This window comes from Chelonia mydas, chromosome 19 (genome assembly GCF_015237465.2).
Source record: "Chelonia mydas isolate rCheMyd1 chromosome 19, rCheMyd1.pri.v2, whole genome shotgun sequence".
Lineage (NCBI taxonomy): Eukaryota > Metazoa > Chordata > Testudines > Cheloniidae > Chelonia > Chelonia mydas.
In genome coordinates this window covers 19084515-19111005 of record NC_051259.2, presented here as the reverse complement: position 1 = coordinate 19111005, position 26491 = coordinate 19084515, and the positions used below count along the sequence as shown (strand labels likewise).

The 26491-nt window shown below is 44.6% G+C and overlaps 1 long non-coding RNA gene across 1 annotated transcript; it reads left to right on the top strand.

Annotated features, from left to right (window-relative positions):
• The first annotated feature begins 1169 nt into the window (after positions 1-1169).
• Positions 1170-25958, top strand: LOC122463316. The gene is made up of 3 exons (XR_006286556.1): positions 1170-1205; positions 19898-19899; positions 25822-25958. It is a non-coding gene; the product is annotated as an uncharacterized LOC122463316 (long non-coding RNA).
• Positions 25959-26491: the final 533 nt, after the last annotated feature.

Sequence of the window (26491 nt, the reverse complement as noted above, 5' to 3'; positions counted from 1 at the left end):
GCCAACATTGTCCTATAGCTTAAATAGCTCTTCATCCTCCCTGAGATTTACTCCCCTAGTGCTTTATACAGAACAATCAGATCCCCTCAGCCTTCTTTTTGCCAGACTAAACAAGCCAAGCTCTTCCAGTCTCCTCTAATAAAACAGGCCCTCCAGTCCCCTAATTCTCCTAGTAGTTCTTCTCTGCACCAGTTCCAGTTTGAATTAATCTTTCTTGAATATGGATGACCAGAACTGTACATAGTATTCCAGATGAGGTCTTACCAGTGCCTGGTACATTCTAGGATCACATTTGCCTTTTTCATGGCCACATCACATTGGTGGCTTATAGTCATTCTGTGAGCAACCCCGCACACCCAGGTCTCTCTACTCCTCTGTTGCTTCTAACTGATGAGCCACCATCTTGTAGAAGAAATTCTTATTATTACACTCTAGGTGCATGACCTTGCACTTTGTACTGTTGAATTTGTCCCAGTCTTCAAGGTCATCCAGATTTCCCTGTGTAATATTCGGATCCTCCTCTGTCTTGACAATTTCAGAGTAACAGCCGTGTTAGTCTGTATTCGCAAAAGAAAAGGAGGTACCTTGTTGCACCTTAGAGACTAACCAATTTATTTGAGCATAAGCTTTCGTGAGCTACAGCTCACTTCGTCGGATGCATACTGTGGAAAGTACAGAAGATCTTTTTATACATACAAACCATGAAAAAATGGGTGTTTACCACTACAAAAGGTTTTCTTTCCCCCCACACCCCACTCTCCTGCTGGTAATAGCTTATCTAAAGTGATCACTCTCCTTACAATGTGCATGATAATCAAGTTGGGCTATTTCCAGCACAAATCCAGGTTTTCTCTCCACCCCCCCCCCCCCCCCCCACAACCCACTCTCCTGTTGGTAATAGCTTATCTAAAGTGATCACTCTCCTTACAATGTGTATGATAATCAATGGCCCACCTTGATTATCATACACATTGTAAGGAGAGTGATCACTTTAGATAAGCTATTACCAACAGGAGAGTGGGGTGTGGGGGGAAAGAAAACCTTTTGTAGTGGTAAACACCCATTTTTTCAAGGTTTGTGTGTATAAAAAGATCTTCTGTACTTTCCACAGTATGCATCCGATGAAGTGAGCTGTAGCTCACGAAAGCTTATGCTCAAATAAATTGGTTAGTCTCTAAGGTGCCACAAGTACTCCTTTTCTTTTTGTCTTGACAATGCCTCCCAACTTCATATCATCAGCAAATTTCATTAGCGCGCTCCCACTTTTTGTGCCACGGTCATTAATAAAAATATTGAATAAGATTGGTCCCAAGAATGATCCTTGAGGAAATTCACTAGTAACCTCCCTCCAATCTGATAAATCACCTTTCAGTATAACCAGCTGCCTTCTCTTCTTTAGCCAATTCCTTATCCACCTTACAATTCTTGGACTAATTCCATCATCTTCTGTAATTTAACTAATAATTTCCCATGTAGTACCATGGCAAATGCTTTATTGAAGTTCAAATATATTAGATTTACTTCACTTCTCTTATCTAGTTATTTTCTCAAAGAAGGAAATCAGGTTAGTTTAGCATGATCTACCTTTGGCAAACACATGTTGCATGAGATAACCTTTATTGTTTATCTCTATGAATTTAATTTTTCTTCCTTCACAATTTGCTCTAAACCCTGCATACTACTGAGGTCAGACTAATAGCTCTGTAATTTCCCGGATCGCTTTCCCCCCTCTTTCTTAAATATAGGTACACCATCAACTAGTCTCCAGTTCATATGGTATTAGCCTCAAATAGATAGATTTACTAAAATCCTTGCTACTGGACTAGCAATCTCATGTGTCAGTTCTTTCAGTATTCTGGGATGGAAATTATCCCGTCCCCTCAGTTTGAGCACTTTAAACTCTTTAAGCCCTGGTCTACAGTAGGACTTTAGGTCGAAATCAGCAACGTTAAATCGATGTAAACCTGCACCCGTCCGCACGATGAAGCCCTTTTTTTTTCGACTTAAGGGCTCTTAAAACGACTTTCCTTACTCCACCCCTGACAAGTGGATTAGCGCTTAAATCAGCCTTTGCCGGGTCGAATTTGGGGTACTGTGGACACAATTCGACGGTATTAGCCTCCGGGAGCTATCCCAGAGTGCTCCATTGTGACCGCTCTGGACAGCACTCTCAACTCAGATGCATTGGCCAGGTAGACAGGAAAAGTCTCATTTCCGGAGACTGTGGGAACTGTGGGATAGCAACCCACAGTGCAACACTCCAGAAGTCGACGCTTTGCCTCGGTACTGTGGAAGCACTCTGCCGAGTTAATGCACTTAATGCATTAGAGCATTTTCTGTGGGGACACACACACTCGAATATATAAAAACGATTTCTAAAAAACTGACTTCTATAAATTCGACCTAATTTCGTAGTGTAAACATAACCCTTAGACTTTCTTCCCACTCAGACATGGTAATTTCCATTCTAGATACTCATTTCAACAGCCCTATTGCCTTCATGCACATGTTCCCTGTTATCATCATTATGGAAAACTAAAGCAAAGTAATTCATTTAATTTCTGAGCTATACCTAGATTCTCTGTAATCTTCTTCCCATCCATGCTGCATAACCTCATGCATCCTTATTCTCTTTTATTTATATAACTCTAAAACCTTTTATTGTTTATTTTAATTTCCTTGGCAAGAGCTAATTCATCTTGACTTTTAGCAATTCTCTCTTTATTCCTCATTTTCTAGTCTTCATGATGTAGTTTTTCTCACTGACCAACGCCTTTTTTCCATTCCCTATAGGTCTCTGCTTACTTCTAATAACCGTTTTTAAGATGGGTTTCAGAAGTATGCAGCTGTGTTAGTCTGTATTCGCAAAAAGAAAAGGAGTACTAGTGGCACCTTAGAGACTAACCAATTTATTTGAGCATAAGCTTTTGTGAGCTACAGCTCACTTCATCGGATGCATTCATCAGAATGCATCAAATGAAGTGAGCTGTAGTTCATGAAATCTTATGCTCAAATAAATTGGCTAGTCTCTAAGATGCCACTAGTACTCCTTTTCTTTTTGCGTTTTAAGATGGTTATTCATCTAACTGGGTCTGGAGTCTTTCTCTACAAGTTTTTCCTCTATCCTGAGATTCAAATTTTGGATAGTTTTTGCATAGTTGATTTGAAGAAATTCCAAATCAGCATCCGATGAAGTGAGCTGTAACTCACGAAAGCTCATGCTCAAATAAATTGGTTAGTCTCTAAGGTGCCACAAGTATTCCTTTTCTTTTTCCAAATCTCCTCTGCATTTAAGTCCTTGAGCTCTCCAGTCCAGCTGACTTCTTTAACGAATTCCCTTAATTTCCCAAAATCTGCCCTTTTGTAATAAAAAAAACATAATTGACTAAGCCCAGGGTTGTGAGTTCAATCTTTGAGGGGGCCATTTAGGGATCTGGGGCAAAAATTGGGGATTGGTCCTGTTTTGAGCAGGGGGTTGGAATAGATGACCTCCTGGGGTCCCTTCCAACCCTGATATTCTATGATCTATTGTCAGCAGAACTCGTGATTAGGCAATCTAAGGTTATTTCCAATGGCCAGCTCTTCTTATGATGTCCTCATCACTTACTAAAACCAAGTCTAAAATTGAATCACCTCGTATTGGTTCAGTGATTCTTTGATGAAGAAAACTGTTATCACATCCAGGAATAAGTGGGCCTACTAGTTTAAGCAACATTTATTCTCCAGTCTATATCTGGAGAGTTAAAGTCTCCCATTATGACACACTTCCCAGAAGTCTTTCTAATAATATTAAAGAGATCTCTCTCCATAGCAGAGTCTGACTGTGGGGGTCTGTAGCAGACCCCTAACACTGTCCAAGCTGAACCTCTTTTACAATCCTTCCCCAAGGGATTTTGACTAGGGCTCTCGATTAATTGCAGTTAACTCACGCGATTAACTGAAAAAAATTAATCGCCGGTTAAAAAATTAATCGTGATTAATTGCAGTTTTTAATCGCACTGTTAAACAAGAGACTACCAATTGAAATGTATTAAATATTTTCGATGTTTTTCTACATTTTCGTATGTAGCTTGTATTCTGTGTTGTAATTGAAATCAAAGTATATTTTGATTACAAATATTTGCACTGTAAAAATGATAAACAGAAGAAATAGTATTTTTCAGTTCACCTCATACAAGTACTGTAGTGCAATCACTTGTCATGAAAGTGCAACTTACAAATGTAGATTTTTTTCTTGTTACATAACTGCACTCAAAACACAAACAATGTAAAACTTCAGAGGCTACAAGTCCACTCAGTTCTACTTCTTGTCAGCCAATCACTAAGACAAACAAGTTTGTTTACATTTTACAGGAGATAATGCTGCCCTCTTCTTATTTACAGTGTCACCAGAAAGTGAGAACAGGCATTTGCATGTCACTTTTGTAGCTGGCATTGCAAGGTATTTACATGCCAGATATGCTAAACATTCGTATGCCCCTTCATGCTTTGGCCGCCATTCCGGAGGACATGCTTCCATGCTGATGACACTCGTAGGGTGACCAGACAGCAAATGTGAAAAATCGGGACGGGGGTGGGGGGTAATAGAAGACTATATAAGAAAAAGACCCCAAAATGGGGACTGTCCCTATAAAATTTGGGAATCTGGTCACCCTAGACGCTTGTAAAAAAATAATGCATTAATTAAATTTGTGACTGAACTCCTTGGGGAAGAATTGTATGTCCCCTGCTCTGTTTTACTCACATTCTGCCATATATTTCATGTTATAGCAGTCTTGGATGATGACCCAGCACGTTGTTCATTTTAAGAACACTTTCACTGCAGATTTCACAAAACTCAGAGAAGGTACCACTGTGAGATTTCTAAAGATAGCTACAGCACTCAACCCAAGATTTAAGAATCTGAAGTGCCTTCCAAAATCTGAGAGGGATGAGGTAGGGAGCATGCTTTCAGAAGTCTTAAGAGAGCAACACTCTGATGCAGAAACTACAGAACCCAAACCACCAAAAAAGAAAACCAACCTTCTGCTGGTGACATCTGACTCAGATAATGAAAATAAACATGTGTCAGTCTGCACTGCTTTGGATGGTTTTTAATCAGAACCCGTCATCAACATGGATGCATGTCCCCTGGAATGGTAGTTGAAGCATGAGCAACTGGCATATAAATATTGTGATAAAGTTCCTCCTCTACCTTGGTGGGTCCTGCACTTATTGGTGGATTTTGCTCGCCTCAGAGATTCACAGTAGCCCTCAGTTTGGCCACTTTCGTGGCTCAAATCCACCGTTCACTCAGATTACCTCATCACTGGCCAACATGGGAAAAAAAGAGTAAGAACAATCCCCGCGATTTCTGCTGATCCACCATGTGGGTTGGGGAACAGCCCAGAGACCTTCCCCTCTGATGGAACCTCCTGTGTTGGGTCTGGAGTTGGGAGCATTTGGGGGGAACCTGGGCCCGCCCTCTACTCCGGGTTCCAGCCCAGGGCCCTGTGGACTGCAGCTGTCTAGAGTGCCTCCTGGAACAGCTGTGTGACAGCTACAACTCCCTGGGCTACTTCCCCATGGCCTCCTCCCAACACCTTCTTTATCCTCACCACAGGATCTTCCTCCTGTTGTCTGTTAACGCTTGTACTCCTCAGTCCTCCAGCAGCATGTCCTCTCACTCCCAGCTCCTTACACACACACCTCACTAACTGGAGTGACAGCCTTTTTAAACCAGGTGTCCTGATTAGCCTTAATTAATTCTAGCAGCTTCCCAATTGGCTACAGGTGTCCTAATTAGCCTGCCTGCCTTAATTAGTTCTAGAAAGTTCCTGAGTGTTCTGGAATAGTCCCTGTTATCTTACCCAGGGAAAAGGGACCTGCTTAACCCAGAACTAATGTATCTACCTTCGACCACTCTCTTATAGCCATCTGGCCTGACTCGTCACAATATCTTGCGATGTCGGCTACAGCAGTGCCCTGAGAACACCTGTTCTCATTTTCGGGTGACATTGTAAACAAGAAACAGGCAGCATTATCTCCTGCAAATGTAAACAAACTTGTTGGTCTGAGCAATTGGCTGAACAAGAAGTAGGACTGAGTGGACTTGCAAGCTCTAAAATTTTACATTGTTTTATTTTTGAGTGCAGTATTTTTGTACATCATTCTATATTTGTAAGTTCAACTTTCATGATAAAGAGATTGCATTACAGTACTTTTATTGGGTGAATTGAAAAATACTGTTTCTTTTGTCTTTTTACAGTGCAAACACTTTTAATAAAAAATAAATAAAAAGGGAGCACTGTACACTTTGTATTCTGTGTTGTAATTGAAATCAATATATTTGAAAATGTATAAAACATCCAAAAATATTTAAATAAATGGTATTCTATTATTGTTTAAGTGTGATTAATCACGGTTGATTTTTTTAATCGCTTGAGAGACCTAATTTTGACCCATACAGATTCTGTATGGTCCACACTGTTACTTCATGTTTCTTTACAGTTTACTGTTTTGTTGATGTCAACACTCCCCCATCACCTTTACCATTATTCCTCTCTCTCTTAAACAGCATCTACCCTTCAATGTCTGTATTCCAGTCCTGAGAGCTATTCCACCATGTTTCTGTAATCCCTATACTATCTGGTCTGACCTCCTGCACCATTTTATTGCCCACTCCTTGCATTTGCATACAAGCATTTCAGTTGTTTCCTTTGGACCTCACCCAGTTTTCTAGCTTGTGGTGTTCCATTATCGCTTTACTAGATCTTCCTTTAGCTGATTTCCCTGCTCCTGTGTGTTAAAGCCAGGCATGAAGATTTCATGAGTTTCTCCCAACTTTTTCTCCTCATCTCCCACATTAAAGTCCTTCTTATCAGTTGTGCCAGCCCTGATCCGAGAAGGTTAAAACCCCATGTACTAAAGTGCAGTCCATCAGTTCAGAAAAGTCGTCTTTTCATAAATGTTTCCCAATGGTCAATCATCCGAAAACCTTCCTCATAGCACCAATCCTTCAGCCATCGTTTGATCTTCATTAACTTGTCATGTGTTCACCCTCCTTCTCTAGGGACCAGAAGTATTCCACTGAAAATTACCCAACCTTCCACTTCCTTAAGTGTATTACCCAGAGATGTGTAATCCCCTTTGATCCATTCCAGTGGGAATCGAGCAGTGTCCTTTGTCCCCACATGCAGCAGAATCAGTGGATTTTTACCAGCTCCCATCAGGATCTCCTTCACCCTCACGTCCCCACCTCATGTCCTGGCTCCTGGCAGATGGCACACTCTTCTGTTCTCTGGATTTGGTCGGGTGACAGACCTGTTGAGTCTTCTGAGTATGGAGTCCCCAATAACACAGTTCTGTCTCTTCCTGGTGTTGGTATAAATCTGTTTCATGTTGTCTCTAGCGTACTCCTGTGCATCATCCTTATTTTTCATTAGTTTCTGGTCCCTGTATATCTCCATCATCTCTTCTGCAGGTACTGGCTTCCCTTCTTTTCTTTCTCACCACCCCATCTTCTGCCTGTTCCACCTCCTCAATCCCCGGTGCAGCAAACCTGTTACTCAACTCAATTTCATCACCACTAGCTGGTCTCCTCTGTCTTGTCCTCATGATCACATTCTTCCACGGATCATTTTCCTTTTCTGGCAGGCCTCGCTCCAGGTCCTTTAAAAACATAAGAACATAAGAAAGGCCATACTGGGTCAGACCAAAGGTCCATCCAGCCCAGTATCCTGTCTACTGATAGTGGCCAATGCCAGGTGTCCCAGAGGGAGTGAACTTAACAGGTAATGATCTAGTGATCGCTCTCCTGCCATCCATCTCCACCCTTTCTTTAGCAGGAATCTGCAACTCTTGAGTTGTCTGTACCACCTCCTCTCTTCTCCTGCATTACACTTTCAGACCCACACCTGAATTCCATCATTGTCTCCAGCTGCATCTCTAATGCATGAATTTTTTTTGCCATGAGCTCTGTCAGGCGACATTTCATGTGTACGTATCTTCCATCAGATACCCCCTCAAGAATGATATGCATCCCACAGCTTCTGCATCCGACCACCTTCTTCCTAGATCCTATTCCTAGAAAAAAAGAAAGGGAAGGATGGAAAAACCCTCCCCACCCAAAATCCCCCTTACAAACTCCCACAGAAAAATTGGTTATTGATCTTTTGTAACTGTTGTTCTTCAAGATGTGTTGCACACGTACATTCCACTCTTGGTGTGTGAGCACCCTGTGCAGTCACTGGAAATTTTCTCTTCAGTGATACCCGTCGGGATGGCTTGAGTGCCCTCTTCTGCTGCACAATGCTAGTGCTGGTAGAAAGTGCCCAGCTGATCCTACACCCCCTCAGTTCCTTCTTTATGGAAACTCCGATGCAGAAGGGTAGGAGGGCGGGTCATGGAATATACATGTGCAACACATCTTGAAGAACAACAGTTACAAAAGGTCAGTAACCATTTTTTCTTCTTCAAGTCATGGCACAGATGCATTCTACTTCTGGTGATTCCTAAGCAGTGATTTAGGCAGAAGGATCAGAGTTCATGTACACCCAGATCATAACATAGCCCGACTGAATTTAGCTTTGTTCCTAGAGTAGCTGGTGATGGCATAATAGGAGGAGAATTTGTGCACCAGTGACCAGGTTGCTGCTTTGCAAATGCTGTGAATACGGAACGGCACCAAGAACACTGCTTGCTTGCAATCTTGTGGAATGAGCAATCAGGTTACTTGATGGTGAAACACCTGCCTGAATGTAACAAGTGCAAATTGGAATACCTCTCATTCTGTCCACTACAGCCACAAACAGTTGGGTGGACCGCCAAAACGATTTAATCCTCTCTATATAGAATACTAGACCCCGTCTAATATCCAATGAATGAATCTTAGACTGAGAATCGCTTCCATTTTGACAGGTAGGTGGCCCTGGTGGAGGGCTTTCTAGTACTTAGACCTGGTGAAATTGCTCTGAGCAAGTCTGTTCTCTGGGATTTAGCCATGGAGCTTCCAGGCCAATAAGTGAAGGGAGCTTAGGTTTGGGTGGAGCAGCCACCTGGGCTCCTGGGAGATCACATCTGGGTGTAACAGGAGCAAGATTAGAGTCTAGCAGAGCAGAGAACCAGTGTTGGTGGAGCCATGCCGGGGCTATTAATATAACACAGGCATGGTTCTGCTTAATTTTTAGTAACACTCTGTGAAGGAGTGGGATCGGGAGAAAAGCATAACAAAGCTGTCCCGTCCAGAGTAGCAGGAAGGCAGCTGTGATGGAAAGTGGACAATGGACCTGAAGGGAGCAGAATTGGTGACACTTTATGTTGTATTTGTTCCCAGACACCTCTATTTGGATAGTCCCACAGTTCAGGAAAATGTCTCTGGCTACATCTGAGTGAAGAGACCACTTGTGACTGGAGAAAGACCTGCTCAGGTGATCTGCCAGTTCATTCTGCATCCCTGGAAGGTAAGAGGCCTTGAGGTTGTCTGCATTTATTAGAAGCCTAGGGCCCTGAACGTCAACTGAATAACTGGAACGCTGGACACCCCTTAAGCCCTGGCCTGGCCCTTGACTAGCCAGTTGTCCAGATAAAGGTAGACATGCCCGCCCCCCCATCTCCCCAGGAATGCTGCCACTATGGCATTACATTTTGTGAATGCCCAAGGAGCTGCAGACAGGTCAAACAGAAGCACCGTGAATTGGTAGGATAAATGGTTCACTACGTATCTGAGGACACTTCTGTGTCCTTGGTATATCAACACATGTAAGTAGGCATCTCCTAAATGGAGTGTGGTGTACCAGTCTCTGGGATCCAGAAAGGGAATAATAGATGCCAAGGTGACCGTGCGGAATTGTATCTTTTTGAGATAGTGGTTGAGTTGGCGCAGGACTAGAATAGGCCTGAGAATAGGCCTGAGATCTCCTGTAGCAGGAGTAGAAACCCTTTTCCCTTAACCTCTGTGGCACCTCTTCTATGGCGGGCACCTGAAGGAGGGATTGAACCTCCTGGTGCAGAAGTTTCTTGTGGGAGGGGCCTCTGAAGATGGATGGGGAGGGAGGGTGGGAAGGAGGGGTAGAAATAAACTGGAGGATGTATCCCACTTCTACTGTGCTCAGCACCCAATGGTCTGTGGTAATACGGGACCAAGCGCTGAGGAGGTGGGAAAGGTGGTTTGCAAATACAGGAGAAAAAGAGTCTGATATCATGGGAACTGGTATGATGTCCTCTAACTTCTTTGAGTCCTTTGATTTCAGGGTTATGCTCTGATATTCCTGCCTTTCTCTCTCATTGGTAGCAACGCTACAAGGGGGAGGGCAGGAGAAGTGTGTAGAGGAACTGTAGGCCCAGATTCAAGGCCAACCTCTTTAACAACTCTTGGTGAGCCTTATAGTCATCTTGTAGAGGCAACATGCCCTCTCATGAAACTGCCTTGTCTGGGGAGGAGAAAAGAGGAGGTCAGCACAGGCTGCTCTTCTTCCCTTTCTGCATCAGCAGGATCCCGCTGAGCCAGCTCTTGGAGTCTGGTACTGAGCCTGGGATTGGAGTTGGGACTGGATGGTGTCCAGTGGGGAAGTGCTGTACATCCTTCAATGCCCCGAATAGGAGCACCTGGAATACACCCTTAAAACTGGGGGACACTCCCGTGGGTTCCAAAAGGCCACTGGACCAGTGCAGGTCCTCGGTAACATCCTGGCAAACCGCTCAGTGGTACTGCTGTGCGTGGATCCATAGAAGGGTGAAAACATCTGGAGGAGTGGTGAGAGCGGCTTTGAGGATGGGAAGAGTAAGGCCCAATCTTTGGTTCAGAAGAGGTCAAGTCTTCCTCCAGTGACCACGGGGTGCCATTCCCCATGGCACCAGTGAACTATGCTGGGGTGGAGAGGTGAGCACCAAGGCAAGCACTGCGGGTTTCCCCTTTGACAGTACGGAAGGGCGTACCACCCTGGGTACTGGGTGTTGGCACAGTACTGAGCATCATAACGATTCAGCCAGTACACCTCTGTTCACTGGCACCAATAACGTCAGCTCTTGCACTGCCAGTGATACCGGTACCGACAACACGAGACGATCCTGGCATCCGCAAATGCCTCTGGTGTGGTTGGTATCGAGATACTATTGGTACGGCACGGTGCTGCTGATATGAAAGACTCTTCTGGCTCTGGACTCAGCGGTTCCTGTGTAGGTGCCAGAGGCAATGGTGCTGGCTTCTGCAGAGGAGTGCTTTGGTGTAGACCGCACCCTACTCTGATCCCCAGGCCTGGCAGACTTCGGTGCTGTGGATTGCCCCCTTTCAGCAGCCTGCTTCTTATGCCTTTTTCTAGGCACAGGAGATGGTGATTGGTGCCGGGACTGTGGTACGGTAGGAGGAGTGCTCCTTATCCACACTGAGGCACTTGGTGATGAGTCTGACTGGCCTGGCTCAGATGGAGGTCTCAAGGCATCCTCCATGAGCAGAAACTTTAGCCAGGCCTCCTGATCCTTTGTGCAAGGCTTAAAGGTCCCTACTATGAGCTTCCTCCAGGCAGCTCAAACGGCTTGAGTTCAGGTCGCTCAGAGGCACAGCCTTGTTGCAGGAGATGCAAGGCTTGAAGCCTGGTGACCAAGGCATCGGACAAAAAAGTGATATATACCGTTAGCTAATTACTTCGCTAAAACTAACTATTTACATTATACAGCAAAATGTCCACTGAGAAAATTTGCGAACACCTGGAAAAACTCCAGCGATTGTCAGAGGTGGTAAGAAGGAACTGAGGGGGCGGGGGTTCAGCTGCCTGCTTTATACTGGTACTAGCGGTGCAAGGCAGCAGGGGGCGCTGCAGCCACCCTGATGGGTACCATTGATGGAAAAATTTCTAGCAACTGTATGCGGGGTGCGCACACACCAAGCGTGGAATGCACATGTGCAATCACTCAGAGAAGAAACTCAGCTGTTAGCTGTTCACTGCCAATGTCAACAAATGCAAAGTAATGGGTATTGGAGGGAGATATGTAAAATACTCGTGCACCTTACAGGATTCTAATTTACCTATATCCAAAAAGTGACCTGGGCATCACTGCAGACATTCAATGAAAACCTCTGCTCAATGTGCAGCTGCAGTAAAAAAAATCAAACAAGATGTTAGGCACATAAGGAATGGGATAGAGAGTAACACAGAGAATATGCTAATACCCTTATCTAAATGAATGCTGCAGCTTCACCTGAAATACTGTGTGCCGGACTGGTAAGACAATCTTAAACAGCCTATTGCAGAATTGGAGGGGTTTAGAGAAGAGTGATGAGAATTGTAAAGGGGCCTGGAAAAACTCTCTCATATGAAGAGATTGAAAAGATTGGTATTGTTACCTTAAAAAGAGATGAATAAGAGAGGTCATGATAAATGTATATAAAATACAGACTGGTCTAGAGAGGGGAGATCAGGAGCTGCTGTTCTCCCGATCTAATAACACAAGAACAAGAACAAGCCATACTGATTTTTGCTGCATCATTGCTTTTGTAGCTGTGTCTCCCACTGTCTTTTTTCTTTTAATATTTACATTAGACTAGACATTACATTAAATATAACAGGCTTATTCCCCATCATCTAAAAACATTCACATTATCCTGGCAGGAGAGGCATTTCAGGTTGTTTTCATATTGTTACACTCTCTGCCTTTTGGCTTGCAAAAATTATATACGAAAATCTCAGAAATCCTTATTCATTTTGGGCATATGTATGTTAGTGGTAATTCTGTTAAAAGTCCCATTTTCAAGCAATTAGACAATATCATGAAACCCAGAAAGTGGATGGTTCATACTATAATGCTCTTATAAAATAGCATTATTCATACTATACGATTATGATTCTGTCACATTTCCTAAGCATAATATGTAATATAATAAAATATTTGTTTTGAGTAAAATATTTATAGTTTAGAAGAAATTGCCAGATTTTACAATTCAAATCCAAGCTCACATAAGGATACAAAAATCAGCAAAATCTCTTTGGTATGGGCAGCTGAACTGAAGAGGGCTTGTTCTGAGTCCTGCTAAAAGAGGCTGGTGTCTGCCTTAATGAATCCCAAATATTGCACCAGAAGTCCATTATGGAGGCACAAGGGAGCATGTTACACTCTCTGCATTGCAAACCCTTTCAGCAGTGACTTGGTTCATTCTTTGCTCTGCAGGCTGGTGCTTCTAAAGACTCAGCATAATTTCCAGCCAGGAGTGAGGGATGTCTCCTGACATGATGTCAGCTCTTGCAATCCAGCTAGCCCCCTGGAAATGGCAGCCCAGGATTATACATTACTGACGCAGAGCCATTCCTAAACAAGGTCACTTGACACAGCATCACTGGGAGCCTTGCACAGGTTGAAACTGGGGAAAGAAAATAAATGAGCAGAGACTGCTTGTTCTCAGCTTTTGATAACTGCGCATGACAGTGGCACATTGGGGACCCTTAGAGGGTAGGGAGGAAAACTGCAAAATGGGAACTAATTGGCAAGGCAGCAGGGCTGCCGAAAGGGATCTGGAGGGGATCACCAATTCAATACGAGCCAACAATGTGATGCCGTTGCAAAAAAGGCTAATATCAGCCTGGGGTATGCTAGCAGGAGTGTGGTATATAAACATGCGAGGTGTTGGTCTTGCTCTCAGCACTGGTGAGGTCTGGAGTACTATGTCCAGTTCTGGGCACCAGACTTTAGGAGACTTGTGGACAAATTGGAGAGAGGCCACAGAAGACCAACAAAAATGAAAGAAGATTTAGAAAACCTGATCTGTGAGGAGAGGTTAAAAAAACTGGAGATGTTGTATAGAGAAAAGGAGACCTAAGAGAGGATATGATAAGTCTTCTAATATTAAGGGCTGTCATAAAGACGACCGTGATCAGTTGTTCTCTGTGTCCACTGAAGGTAGAACAAGAAGTAATTGGCTTAATCTGGAACATGGGAGATTTATTACATATTAGAAAAACTTTCTAACAAAAAGGATAGTTAAGCTCTGGAATAGGCTTCCAAGGGAGGCTGTGGAATCCCTGTCACTGGAAGTTTTTAAGAACAGGTTGGCCAAACACCTGTCAGGGATGATCTAGGATTACTTTGTCCTGCCTCAGTGCAGGGGGCTGGAGTTGGTGACCTCTCAAGGTCCCTTCCAGCCCAAGATCTCTATGATTCTATGATTCGTGTGTGTGTGTGTGCTTGTGTTGTGGGGAGTGGCACTTTGGGGTGCATTCCACCTTTGATCTGGATTTGCTGTCTTCCATATTGTATGTGAAATGTAAAATGCTGTATGTATCCTCCAAATCCCCATTTGGCTCAGTTGGGCTGTTCCCACACACAGGAGCAGAAGCTTCCCTGTGAGTTCAGGGTGGAGGGATAGGAGTGGGAGTGGAGGGAGCTCTTAAGGCTCAGGGGAAGAAATAGGGGCAGCTGGCTCTAGGCTGGAAAGGGGCATCCTGGTAGTTCTTATAGGAGTTCCTCGGTGGTTTGGCACCCTGTGTTCCAAAGCACTCCTGTCCTCCACTCAGGCACTGGTGCCCTGTCTCGTCTCCCTCCCCACCTTGGCAGTTGGAAAATGTGCTTCTGCCCTTCCCCTGGGCTGGATGTCTCCACCAAGACCCAGAGTGTCTGGAAAGTGGGACCAGACTGGGCCAGGGAGTCTGACCTGTTCCCTGTGGCCAGACTGATCTCATGTACTGCAGTGGCTTCTCCAGCCCCTCCTCCATGTCTTGCTCTTGACTCCACCCCACACTCCCAGCACATGCAGATGGGGATGCAAACATAGCTGGGTCCTGCTCTCACCTCTGTGAGGTATTGTTGGGGAAGAAAACATGGTGGGGGGAGGGGCACGGAAACCTGAATCTATCCTCTCAGGATTTCTATTGCTGGGGCTCTAGCCTCTCCTGCCCCTAAATTACACCATTCCTGCTCACACTTTTCCATACAGTTGCAGGAAAAGGGAGGAGTGTGGTGAACACAGGGCCTTACTGCAGGGTTTGGGAGTTTGTTTTAATGTATATTCCAGCTCAAAAAGGATAGTGCTGAAATAAAAATGTCCACAGAAGATCAAGAAACATGATTAGATGCCTGAAAAGATTTCTATATGCAGAGATAGAAAAAAATAATCTAGATTCATAGATGATGTTTGAAGAGACCATTCTGATCAACTAGTCTGATCTTTTGCATAATGCAGGGCAGAGAACTTCACTCAGTGATTCCTGCTTCAAGCCAATTACTTCTGGCTGAGCTGGGGCTGATCTTTTAGAAAGAGACATCCAGCCTTGAGTGAAAGATTTCAAGAGATGGAGAATCCACCATATCCCTGGGTAAATGGTTCCAGTTAAAGCTTTGTGCCTTACTTGTAGTCTGAATTTGTCTACCTTCAACTTCCAGCCATTGGGTCACGTTATGCCTCTGTCTGCAAGATTGAAGAAATCTTTTCCCCAGGCAGGTACTTACAGACTGTAATCAAATCACCTCTTAACTTTCTCTCAGAATAACTAAACAAATTGAGCTTTTGAAGTGTCTCACTGTAAAACAGATTTTTCCGATGTTTTCTTTGAACCCTTACTAGTTTTTCAAATTCCAGTAATGGTCTCATCAATGCCATACACAGAGGTGAGACTTCCTCCCTATTTATACTCTATATTCCTCTGTTTATACAGAAGATTAAGACAATAACAAGAAGGGTTTCTTCAGGTGTGTTAGCAACAAGAAGAAAGTCAAGGAAACAGTGGGCCCCTTACTGAACAAGGGAGGCAACCTAGTGACAGAGGATGTGGAAAAAGCTAATGTACTCAATGCTTTTTTTGCCTCTGTCTTCACAAACGAGGTCAGCTCCCAGACTACTACACTGGGCAGCACAGCATGGAGAGGAGGTGACCAGCCCTCTGTGGAGAAAGAAGTGGTTCGGGACTATTTAGAAAAGCTGGACGAGCACAAGTCCATGGGGCCGGACGCGCTGCATCCGAGAGTGCTAAAGGAGTTGGCGGCTGTGATTGCAGAGCCATTGGCCATTATCTTTGAAAACTCATGGCAATCGGGGGAAGTCCCGGACGATTGGAAAAAGGCTAATGTAGTGCCCATCTTTAAAAAAGGGAAGAAGGAGGATCCTGGGAACTACAGGCCAGTCAGCCTCACCTCAGTCCCTGGAAAAATCATGGAACAGGTCCTCAAGGAATCAATTCTGACACACTTAGAGGAGAGGAAAGTGATCAGGAACAGTCAGCACGGGTTCACCAAGGGCAAGCCATGCCTGACTAATCTAATTGCCTTCTATGATGAGATAACTGGCTCTGTGGATGAGGGGAAAGCGGTGGACGTGTTGTTCCTTTGACTTTAGCAGTATTCTTGCCAGCAAGTTAAAGAAGTATGGGCAGGATGAATGGACTGTAAGGTGGATAAAAAGTTGGCTAGATTGTCGGGCTGAACGGGTAGTGATCAATGGCTCCATGTCTAGTTGGCAGCCGGTATCAAGTGGAGTGCCCCAAGGGCCGGTCCTGGGGCCAGTTTTGTTCAATATCTTCATAAATGATCTGGAGGATGGTGTGGATTGCACCCTCAGCAAGTTTGCAGATGACACTAAACTGGGAGGAGAAGTAGATATGCTGGAGGGTAGGGATAGGATCCAGAGGGCCCTAGACAAATTAGAGGATTGGGCCAAAAGAAATCTGATGACGTTCAACAAGGACAAGAGCAGAGTCCTGCACTTAGGACGGAAGAATCCCATGCACCGCTACAGACTAGGGACCGAATGGCTAGGCAGCAGTTCTGCAGAAAAGAACATAGGGGTTACAGTGGACGAGAAGCTGGATATGAGTCAACAGTGTGCCCTTGTTGCCAAGAAGGCCAATGGCATTTTGGGATGTATATGTAGGGGCATTGCCAGCAGATGGAGGGACGTGATCGTTCCCCTCTATTCGACATTGGTGAGGCCTCATCTGGAGTACTGTGTCCAGTTTTGGGCCCCACACTATAAGAAGGATGTGGAAAAATTGGAAAGCGTCCAGCGGAGGGCAACAAAAATGATTAGGGGACTGGAACGCATGACTTATGAGGAGAGGCTGAGGGAACTGGGATTGTTTAGTCTGCAGAAGAGAAGAATGTGGGGGGATTTGATAGCTGCTTTCAACTACCTGAAAGGGGGTTCCAAAGAGGATGGATCTAGACTGTTCTCAGAGGTAGCTGATGACAGAACAAGGAGTAATGGTCTCAAGTTGCAGTGGGGGAGGTTTAGGTTGGATATTAGGAAAAACTTTTTCACTAGGAGGGTGGTGAAACACTGGAATGTGTTACCTAGGGAAGTGATGGAATCTCCTTCCTTTGAGGTTTTTAAGGTCAGGCTTGACAAAGCCCTGGCTGGGATGATTTAGCTGGGGATTGGTCCTGCTTTGAGCAGGGGGTTGGACTAGATGACCTCCTGAGGTCCCTTCCAACCCTGATATTCTATGATTCTATGATTCTATAAGATTAAAGAGATAATTAAAAGGGGACAATTTAATAAATACTGTATATACTGAATACTAACATTAACTCATTGTCTATATTTACAGAATCTGAACAGACTATATACTGTTTAATTTTTTTATGATTTTCTTAACAAATCTGTTTGAGATCTAACATTGTATCCTGTGAGATAGAAAGTCCCTCTCTTGAATTCAACTGTTTCTTTTGCTGTTATCATTTCACAAGGAGAAAAGTTGCAGGCCCTTTGTCCTCACTGAGGCAAACTCCCTTTGCAGGTAGTCAGGCTTTTGCCAGAATAAGGACAGGGTGTAATATGTGAGATATGGCCTATTACAGCATTATCTCATGTATTTCTTACCATATATCAATAAAATATTAATAAGATGTATACAATATTATACAAAATTCTACATTCAAACAATAGTAGGGTTGAAAAGTCAAGTACTCAACAGTTAAGAAATGCTAGAATTAAGGTTTTCCATGCACAGCTTTAGTTACATGATTATATACTTTTTATTCCACAGAAATCCTGCTTTAGTCAATTAACAGGATAGACAATATTCGGGGAATGAAGCAGATGGCCAATATTTCTTCTTTTAGAATCACAGAATTATTGAGTTTAAGGCTAGAAGGAACCACAAGATCATTTAGTTTGACCTCCTACACATCACGGGTCACTAAACTCCACCCATTACCCCATTATTGAGCTCAATAATCTGGATTAGACAAAAGTATTACATATCTGATGAGACTAAAAATAGTTTTCCACAAGCAGAACATAGAAGAAACAGAAGTGCACTAATGCCTGAGGCCTCAGACATGGCAGGGAATTGATTTGGTGAAACGTGCCCAGATTATCCTTGTAAATGACCCATGTATATGCTGCAGAAGAAAGCCAGACCCCTTCCCCTCAAGATCCCTGCCAATCTGATCTGGGGGAAAATTCATTCCCAGCCTCAAGAAGGGTTTGACCCTGAGCAAGACCCACCAGCCAAGCATCTGAGAGAGAATTCTCAGTACCACTTCAGAGCACTGCCCCACCCTGTCCAGTATCCCATGTCAAGCCTTGACCATTTCTGATGCTTCAGAGGAAGGAATCTGCACATTGGAAGGAAAAAAATTCCTTCTTGACCCTTAGAGGCAACCAGCAGGAGCAAGAAATTTAGGAACATAAGACATAGGACTAGTACTTCTTCTCTGGACCTGTTCCAGTTTGAATTAATCTTTCTTGATCATAGGTGACTGAAACTGTACACAGTATTCCAGATGAAGGCTTACCAGTGCCTTGTACAATGACATTAATACTTCCCTATTGCTACTGGAAATACCTCGCCTGATACATCCAAGGATTATATCTGTCTTTTTTACAGCTGCATCAGGTTGGTTGCCCATAGACATTCTGTGATCGACTAATATACTCAGGTCTCTATCCTCTGTAGTTCTCAGCGGATGAACTCATGTCTTATAGCAGAAGTTCTTGTTAATAGTCCCTAAATGCATGACCTTGCACTTTGTTAATGTAGAATTGAGGTTGGTTGGCTGCACCTTGTGGTATCTTGTGCCCTGCCAAAACTTCAAGTTCAGCTATACTCAAACCTCTTGTGACGGCGTGTATAAACCCCTCATGTGCCAAGTGGGGGTTAAGGAATAATTATGGATTAAGGAGGCCCTGCCCCTACGCCCTTGGTGATCATGCTCAGGCTGGAGGTGGGGTTTAAAAACCAGCCACGCAGCTCTGTCTGGGGCTGGCAAGCCAGGGAGGAAGACATACCCTGGGAGCTCTGGAGCTGAGCCCTCAGTGAGCAGGGGAACCACAGCAGCCAGCATCTGGGATAAGGGCTGGAAGTTCAGAAGGTGACATTCACCAGAGACAGGCAATGGCTGGATGGGATATGGACTGGAGGAGGAATTGGCCCAGGGAAGCTGACTGGAGGCTGACACCATCCAGAGACAGGTGAGCAGCCAAACCAGTCTCATAGAGACCTGGGTCGGAATTTAGTGGGGTAGGGTGGGCCCGGGTTCCCCTACTCTGACTGCACCATGACTAGTGGGCAGGACTGGAGCTGCCAATGCACTATAGCCACTAGGTGGGGCTGCCATCCCATTGAGCTATAGCCACCGGGCAGGGCTGTCATCCCATTGAACGGCAGCCACCAGGCAGGGCTGTCGCCCCATTGAACGGTAGCCACTAGGCAGGAGATCCCTGTTCCATGCACCCCTGATAACCCCTCTGAAAACCAAAAAATGAAGAGTTAAGGTAATTGAGAAGGGACACACCCTCACCCTGGAATGAGGGAGGCTAATGAGCTCCTCTGGGGCTGTTCTATGCCAACGAGACACATCTGCACAGTTTGCTCAGCCTGGAGGGGAGGAGTTTAAAAGGGCGAAACTTACTACAGGAAGAGGCAGTGAAGGGGAAGAAGGTCACTCCACCCAGGGACTGCTGGAGACAGAGGGAATCCATCCAAGGAGGAGATAGCCGTGAGACATATCGCTCCCAAAGCCGTCCTGACTGATGGTAAACGATACACACCCAGGAAGAGGGGTATGTGCCAGGGCACTCCCTTATTCAACACTGTCATGTAATTAGGATATGTTTTGTACAAAGTATGCCTTGTGATGTATCATTATAAAAGTATTGATCTGCAAGACATTAATATTGCATTGGATTGTATGTGTTATTGCCGTATGAGAAGTATGTGAAGTTATGAAGTTTGGCTATGTATGTGTTACTGAAACATGTAGTGAAGTTGAGAACACCCAAAAGCAGCCTTTCAGGAACAACAGTAAAAAGGCAAACAATGTTAATGGCTCATTGAGGAAATGCACATAAGCACAAGGATTACCCCAGGAACTGGGTGAGCAACAAGGGTGATGTCATGGTGGTAGTCTGGTGTAGACCACCAGACCAGGGGGATGAGGTGGACGAGGCTTTCTTCTGGCAACTAACAGAAGATACTAGATCGCAGGCCCTGGTTCTCATGGGAGACTTCAATCACCCTGATATCTTGCTGGGAGAGCAATACAGCGGTGCACAGACAATCCAAGAAGTTTTTGGAAAGTGTAGGGGACAATTCCCTGGTGCAAATCCTGGAGGAACCAACTAGGGGCAGAGCTCTTCTTGACCTGCTGCTCACAAAGCGGGAAGAATTAGTAGGGGAAGCTAAAGTGGATGGGAACCTGGGAGGCAGTGACCATGAGATGGTCAAGTTCAGGATCCTGACACAAGGAAGAAAGGAAAGCAGCAGAATACGGACCCTGGACTTCAGAAAAGCAGACTTTGACTCCCTCAGGGAACTGATGGGCAGGATCCCCTGGGAGAATAACATGACGGGAAAAGGAGTTCAGGAGAGCTGGCTGTATTATAAAGAATTCTTATTGAGGTTACAGGAACAAACCATCCAGATGTGTAGAAAGAATAGTAAATATGGCAGGTGACCTGCTTGGCTTAACAGTGAAATCCTTGCTGATCTTAAACACAAAAAAGAAGCTTACAAGAAATGGAAAATTGGACAAATGACCGTGGAGGAGTCTAAAGATATTGCTGAGGCATGCAGGAGTGAAATCAGGAAGGCCAAATCACTCTTGGAGTTGCAGCTAGCAAGGGATTTTAAGAGTAACAAGAAGGGTTTCTTCAGGTATTTTAGCAACAAGAAGAAAGCCAAGGAAAGTGTGGGCCCCTTACTGAATGAGGGAGGCAAGCTAGCGACAGAGGATGTGGAAAAAGCTAATGTACTCAATGCTTTTTTTGCCTCTGTCTTCATGAACAAGGTCAGCTCCCAGACTACTGCACTGGGAAGCACAGCATGGGGAGGAGGTGACCAGCCCTCTGTGGAGAAAGAAGTGGTTCGGGACTATTTAGAAAAGCTGGACGAGCATAAGTCCATGGGGCCGGATGCGCTGCATCCGAAAGTGCTAAAGGAGTTGGCGGATGTGATTGCAGAGCCATTGGCCATGTCATAAATATAAAGGGAAGGCTAACCACCTTTAACTCCCTCCTGGCCAGAGGAAAAAACCCTTTCACCTGTAAAGGCTTAAGAAGCTAAAGATAACCTCGCTGGCACATGACCAAAATGACCAATGAGGAGACAAGATACTTTCAAAGCTAGAGGGGGGGAAAAACAAAGGGTTCTCTCTGTCTGTGTGTTGCTTTTGCTGGGACCAAAGCAGGAATGCAGGTCAGAACTCCTGTAAAGGGTTAAGAAGCAATCTAGTTAGATATGCGTTAGATTATGTTTTGTTTAAATGGCTGATAAAATAAGTTGTGCTGAATGGAATGTATATTCTGGTTTTTGTGTCTTTCTGTAACTTAAGGTTTTGCCTAGAGGGATTCTCTATCTTTTGAATCTGACTACCCTGTAAGGTATTTACCATCCTGATTTTACAGAGGTGATTCTTTTACTTTTTCTTCAATTAAAATTCTTCTTTTAAGAACCTGATTGCTTTTTCATTGTTCTTAAGACCCAAGGGTTTGGGTCTGTGTTCACCTATGCAAATTGGTGAGGATTTTCATCAAGCCTTCCCCAAGAAAGGGGGTGTAGGGCTTGGGGGGATTTTAGGGGGAAAGCCGTTTCCAAGTGGGCTCTTTCCCGGTTATATTTGTTAGACGCTTGGTGGTGGCAGCAATAAAGTTCGGGGACAAAAGGTAAAATACTTTGTACCTTGGGGAAGTTTAACCTAAGCTGGTAAAAATAAGCTTAGGGGGTTTTTCATGCAGGTCCCCTTATCTGTACCCTAGAGTTCAGAGTGGGGAAGGAACCTTGACAGGCCATTATCTTTGAAAACTCTTGGCGATCGGGGGAGGTCCTGGACGGCTGGAAAAAGGCGAATGTAGTGCCCATCTTTAAAAAAGGGAAGGAGGAGGATCCGGGGAACTACAGGCCAATCAGCCTCACCTCAGTCCCTGGAAAAATCATGGAGTGGGTCCTCAAGGAATCAATTCTGAAGCACTTAGAGGACAGGAAAGAGATCAGGAACAGTCAGCATGGATTCACCAAGGGCAAGCCATGCCTGACTAATCTAACTGCCTTCTATGACAAGATAACTGGCTCTGTGGATGAGGGGAAAGCAGTGGATGTGTTATTCCTTGACTTTAGCAAAGCTTTTGATACAGTCTTGCACAGTATTCTTGCCAGCAAGTTAAAGAAGTATGGGCTGGATGAATGGACTATAAGGTGGATAGAAAGCTGGCTAGATCGTCGGGCTCAATGGGTAGTGATCAATGGCTCCATGTCTAGTTGGCAGCTGGTATCAAGTGGAGTGCCCCAAGGGTCGGTCCTGAGGCCGGTTGTGTTCAATATCTTCATTAATGATTTGGAGGATGGCGTGGACTGCACCCTCAGCAAGTTTGCAGATGACACTAAACTGGGAGGAGTGGTAGATACGCTGGAGGGTAGGGATAGGATACATAGGGACCTAGAGAAATTAGAGGATTGGGCCAAAAGAAATCTGATGAGGTTCAACAAGGACAAGTGCAGAGTCCTGCACTTAGGATGGAAGAATCCCATGCACCGCTACAGACTAGGGACCGAATGGCTAGGCAGCAGTTCTGCAGAAAAGGACCTAGGGGTTACAGTGGATGAGAAGCTAGGTATGAGTCAACAGTGTGCCCTTTTTGCCAGGAAGGCTAACAGCATTTTGGGCTGTATAAGTAGGGGCATTACCAGCAGATCGAGGGACGTGATCGTTCCCCTCTATTCAACATTGGTGAGGCCTTATCTGGAGTACTGTGTCCAGTTTTGGACCCCACACTGCAAGAAGGATGTGGAAAAATTGGAAGGCGTCCAGCAGAGGGCAACAAAAATGATTAGGGGTCTAGAGCACATGACTTATGAGGAGAGGCTGAGGGAACTGGGATTGTTTAGTCTTCGGAAGAGAAGAGTGAGGGGGGATTTGATAGCTGCTTTCAACTACCTGAAAGGGGGTTCCAAAGAGGATGGCTCTAGACTGTTCTCAGTGGTAGCAGATGACAGAACAAGGAGTAATGGTCTCAAGTTGCAGTGGGGGAGGTTTAGGTTGGATATTAGGAAAAACTTTTTCACTAGAAGGGCGGTGAAGCACTGGAATGTGTTACCTAGGGAAGTGATGGAATCTCCTTCCTTTGAGGTTTTTAAGGTCAGGCTTGACAAAGCCCTGGCTGGGATGATTTAGTTGGGGTTGGTCCTGCTTTGAGCAGGGGGTTGGACTAGCTGATCTCCTGAGGTCCCTTCCAACCCTGATATTCTATTATTCTATGAATACAAACTGTGTACAATAGCAAACTCAGAGACCGTATATGGGCTTTGGAGGCCAGGGTGGTGGAACTGAAGGAGCTAAGGGAGACAGAGAGGTATGTTGATGAGGCTTTCTGGGACACTGTAGATTTGTCCCACCTCCGGTCAGACAGCCCCTTCACTGTTAAGGAGAATGAAAGGCTCAGGAAAGGTGAGCAGTTAATGGGAACAGAGGGACACCTTCCCATAGTTGGGACCCTCCTTCCAGATGATGTTGGGGTATCCTCTCGCACTGAGGTTACCTCTCCGGGGGAGGGAACTCCAGTCATTAGGAAAAGGCAGGTGTTAGTACTGGGAGATTCGATCATTAGAAACATAGATAGCTAGGTTTGTGATGACCGGGAGAAACATATGGTGACTTGCCTGCCCGGTGCGAAGGTTGTGGATCTCTTGAGGCATCTAGATAGACTTATGTGTAGTGCTGGGGAGGAGCCGGTGGTCATGGTACATGTAGTTACCAATCACGTAGGGAAGGGTAGGAGAGACATCCTGGAGGCCAAATTTAGGCTGCTAGGTAAGAGATTGAAATCCAGGACCTCTATGGTGGCATTCTCAGAAATGCTTCCAGTTCCATGCGCAGGGCCAGGTGGGCAGGCAGAGCTTCAGAGTCTCAATGCATGGATGAGATGATGGTGTAGAGAGCAGGGGTTTAGATATATTAGGAACTGGGGAAACTTTTGGGATAGGGGGAGCCTATACAGGAAGGATGGTTTTGGAATTAACTGAGAAATTTAACAGTAACAAGTCACTGGGACCAGATGGCATTCACCCAAGAGTTCTGAAAGAACTCAAATGTGAAATTGTGGAACTATTAACTATGGTTTGTAACCTGTCCTTTAAATCAGCTTCTGTACCCAATGACTGGAAGATAGCTAATGTAACGCCAATATCTAAGAAGGGCTCTAGAGGTGATCCTGACAATTAAAGATCGGTAAGTCTAACGTCAGTACCGGGCAAATCAGATGAAACAATAGTAAAGAATAAAATTGTCAGACACATAGAAGAACATAAATTGTTGGGCAAAAGTCAACATGGTTTCTGTAAAGGGAGATCATGTCTTACTAATTTATTAGAGTTCTTTGAGGGGGTCAACAAACATGTGGACAAGGGGGATCCAGTGGACATAGTGTACTTAGATTTCCAGAAAGCCTTTGACAAGGTCCCTCACCAAAGGCTCTTACGTATATTAAGTTGTCATGGGATAGGAAGGAAGATCCTTTCATGGATTGAGAACTGGTTAAAAGACAGGGAACAAAGGGTATAAATGGTATATTTTCAGAATGGAGAGGGATAACTAGTAGTGTTCCCCAAGGGTCAGTCCTAGGACCAATCCTATTCAACTTATTCATAAATGATCTGGAGAAAGGGGTAAACAGTGAGGTGGCAAAGTTTGCAGATAATACTAAACTGCTCTAGATAGTTAAGACCAAAGCAGACTGTGAAGAGCTTCAAAAAGATCTCACAAAACTAAGTGATTGGGCAACAAAATGGCAAATGACATTTAATGTGGACAAATGTAAAGTAATGCACATTGGAAAAAATAACCCCAACTATACATACAATATGATGGGGGCTCATTTAGCTACAATTGATCAGGAGAAGGATCTTGGAGTCATCGTGGATAGTTCTCTGAAGACGTCCACGCAGTGTGCAGCGGCAGTCAAAAAATCAAACGGGATGTTAGGAATCATTAAAAAAGGGATAGAGAATAAGACGGAGAATATCTTATTGCCCTTATATAAATCCATGGTATGCCCAGATCTTGAATACTGCATACAGATGTGGTCCCCTCATCTCAAAAAAGATATACTAGCATTAGAAAAGGTTCAGAAAAGGGCAACTAAAATGATTAGGTGTTTGGAAAGGGTCCTATATGAGGAGAGATTAAAGAGGCTAGGACTTTTCAGCTTGGAAAAGAGAAGACTAAGGGGGATATGATAGAGGTCTACAAAATCACGAGTGGTGTGGAGAAAGTGAATAAGGAAAAGTTATTTATTGAATAAATTCAGTATGTTTAATGACCCGGCCACTCCAGTCTCTATTCAAACCCAAGTTAATGGTATCTAGTTTGCATATTAATTCAAGCTCAGCAGTTTGTCGTTGGAGTCTGTTTTTGAAGCTTTTCCCTAAGTTAAGTATCCTCACACCTTCTTGTCAACTGTCTAAATGGGCCATCTTGATTATCACTACAAAAGTTTTTTTCTCCTGCTGATAATAGATCATCTGAACTAATTAGCCTCCCACAGTTTGTGTGGCAACTTCCAACTTATCTGTATTGTGACAAAGCTCTGTCCTTGTCTCCGTGGGTCCCGCATTTCCTGGTGGATTTCAATAGCCTCAGAGACTCACTGTGACCCTCCACATAACCCTTCTCTCTCTAGAGACAAAAGTCACAGTCTACTGAGCCATTTTCATCATAAGCCAGTGAGGGAGGTGAGGAGAAGCTATCCTCCCTTGCACAGTCTCTGTTGTCTCCCAGTCTCAGTGATTAATAAGTGGGGGGGTGACAAATGGGGGAGCCCGGGCCAACCCTCTACTCCGGGCTCCAGCCCAGGGACTCTAATAGTATCAGCTATAGTTGCTGACCTTCTAGAAACATGACATGTACAATTCCCTGGGCTACTTCCCCACAGCAGCCCCCACTTCCTCAAGCTCCACTTCACCCTTACCTCAAGGCCTCCTTCCTTGTGCCTGATATGGTGTGTACTGCTCAGTCTCTACAACAGCACAACTTCCTCCCACAGCTCCTGACATCCACACCCACCTGACTAACTGGGAGGCTTTTAACTAGTTTCAGCCAG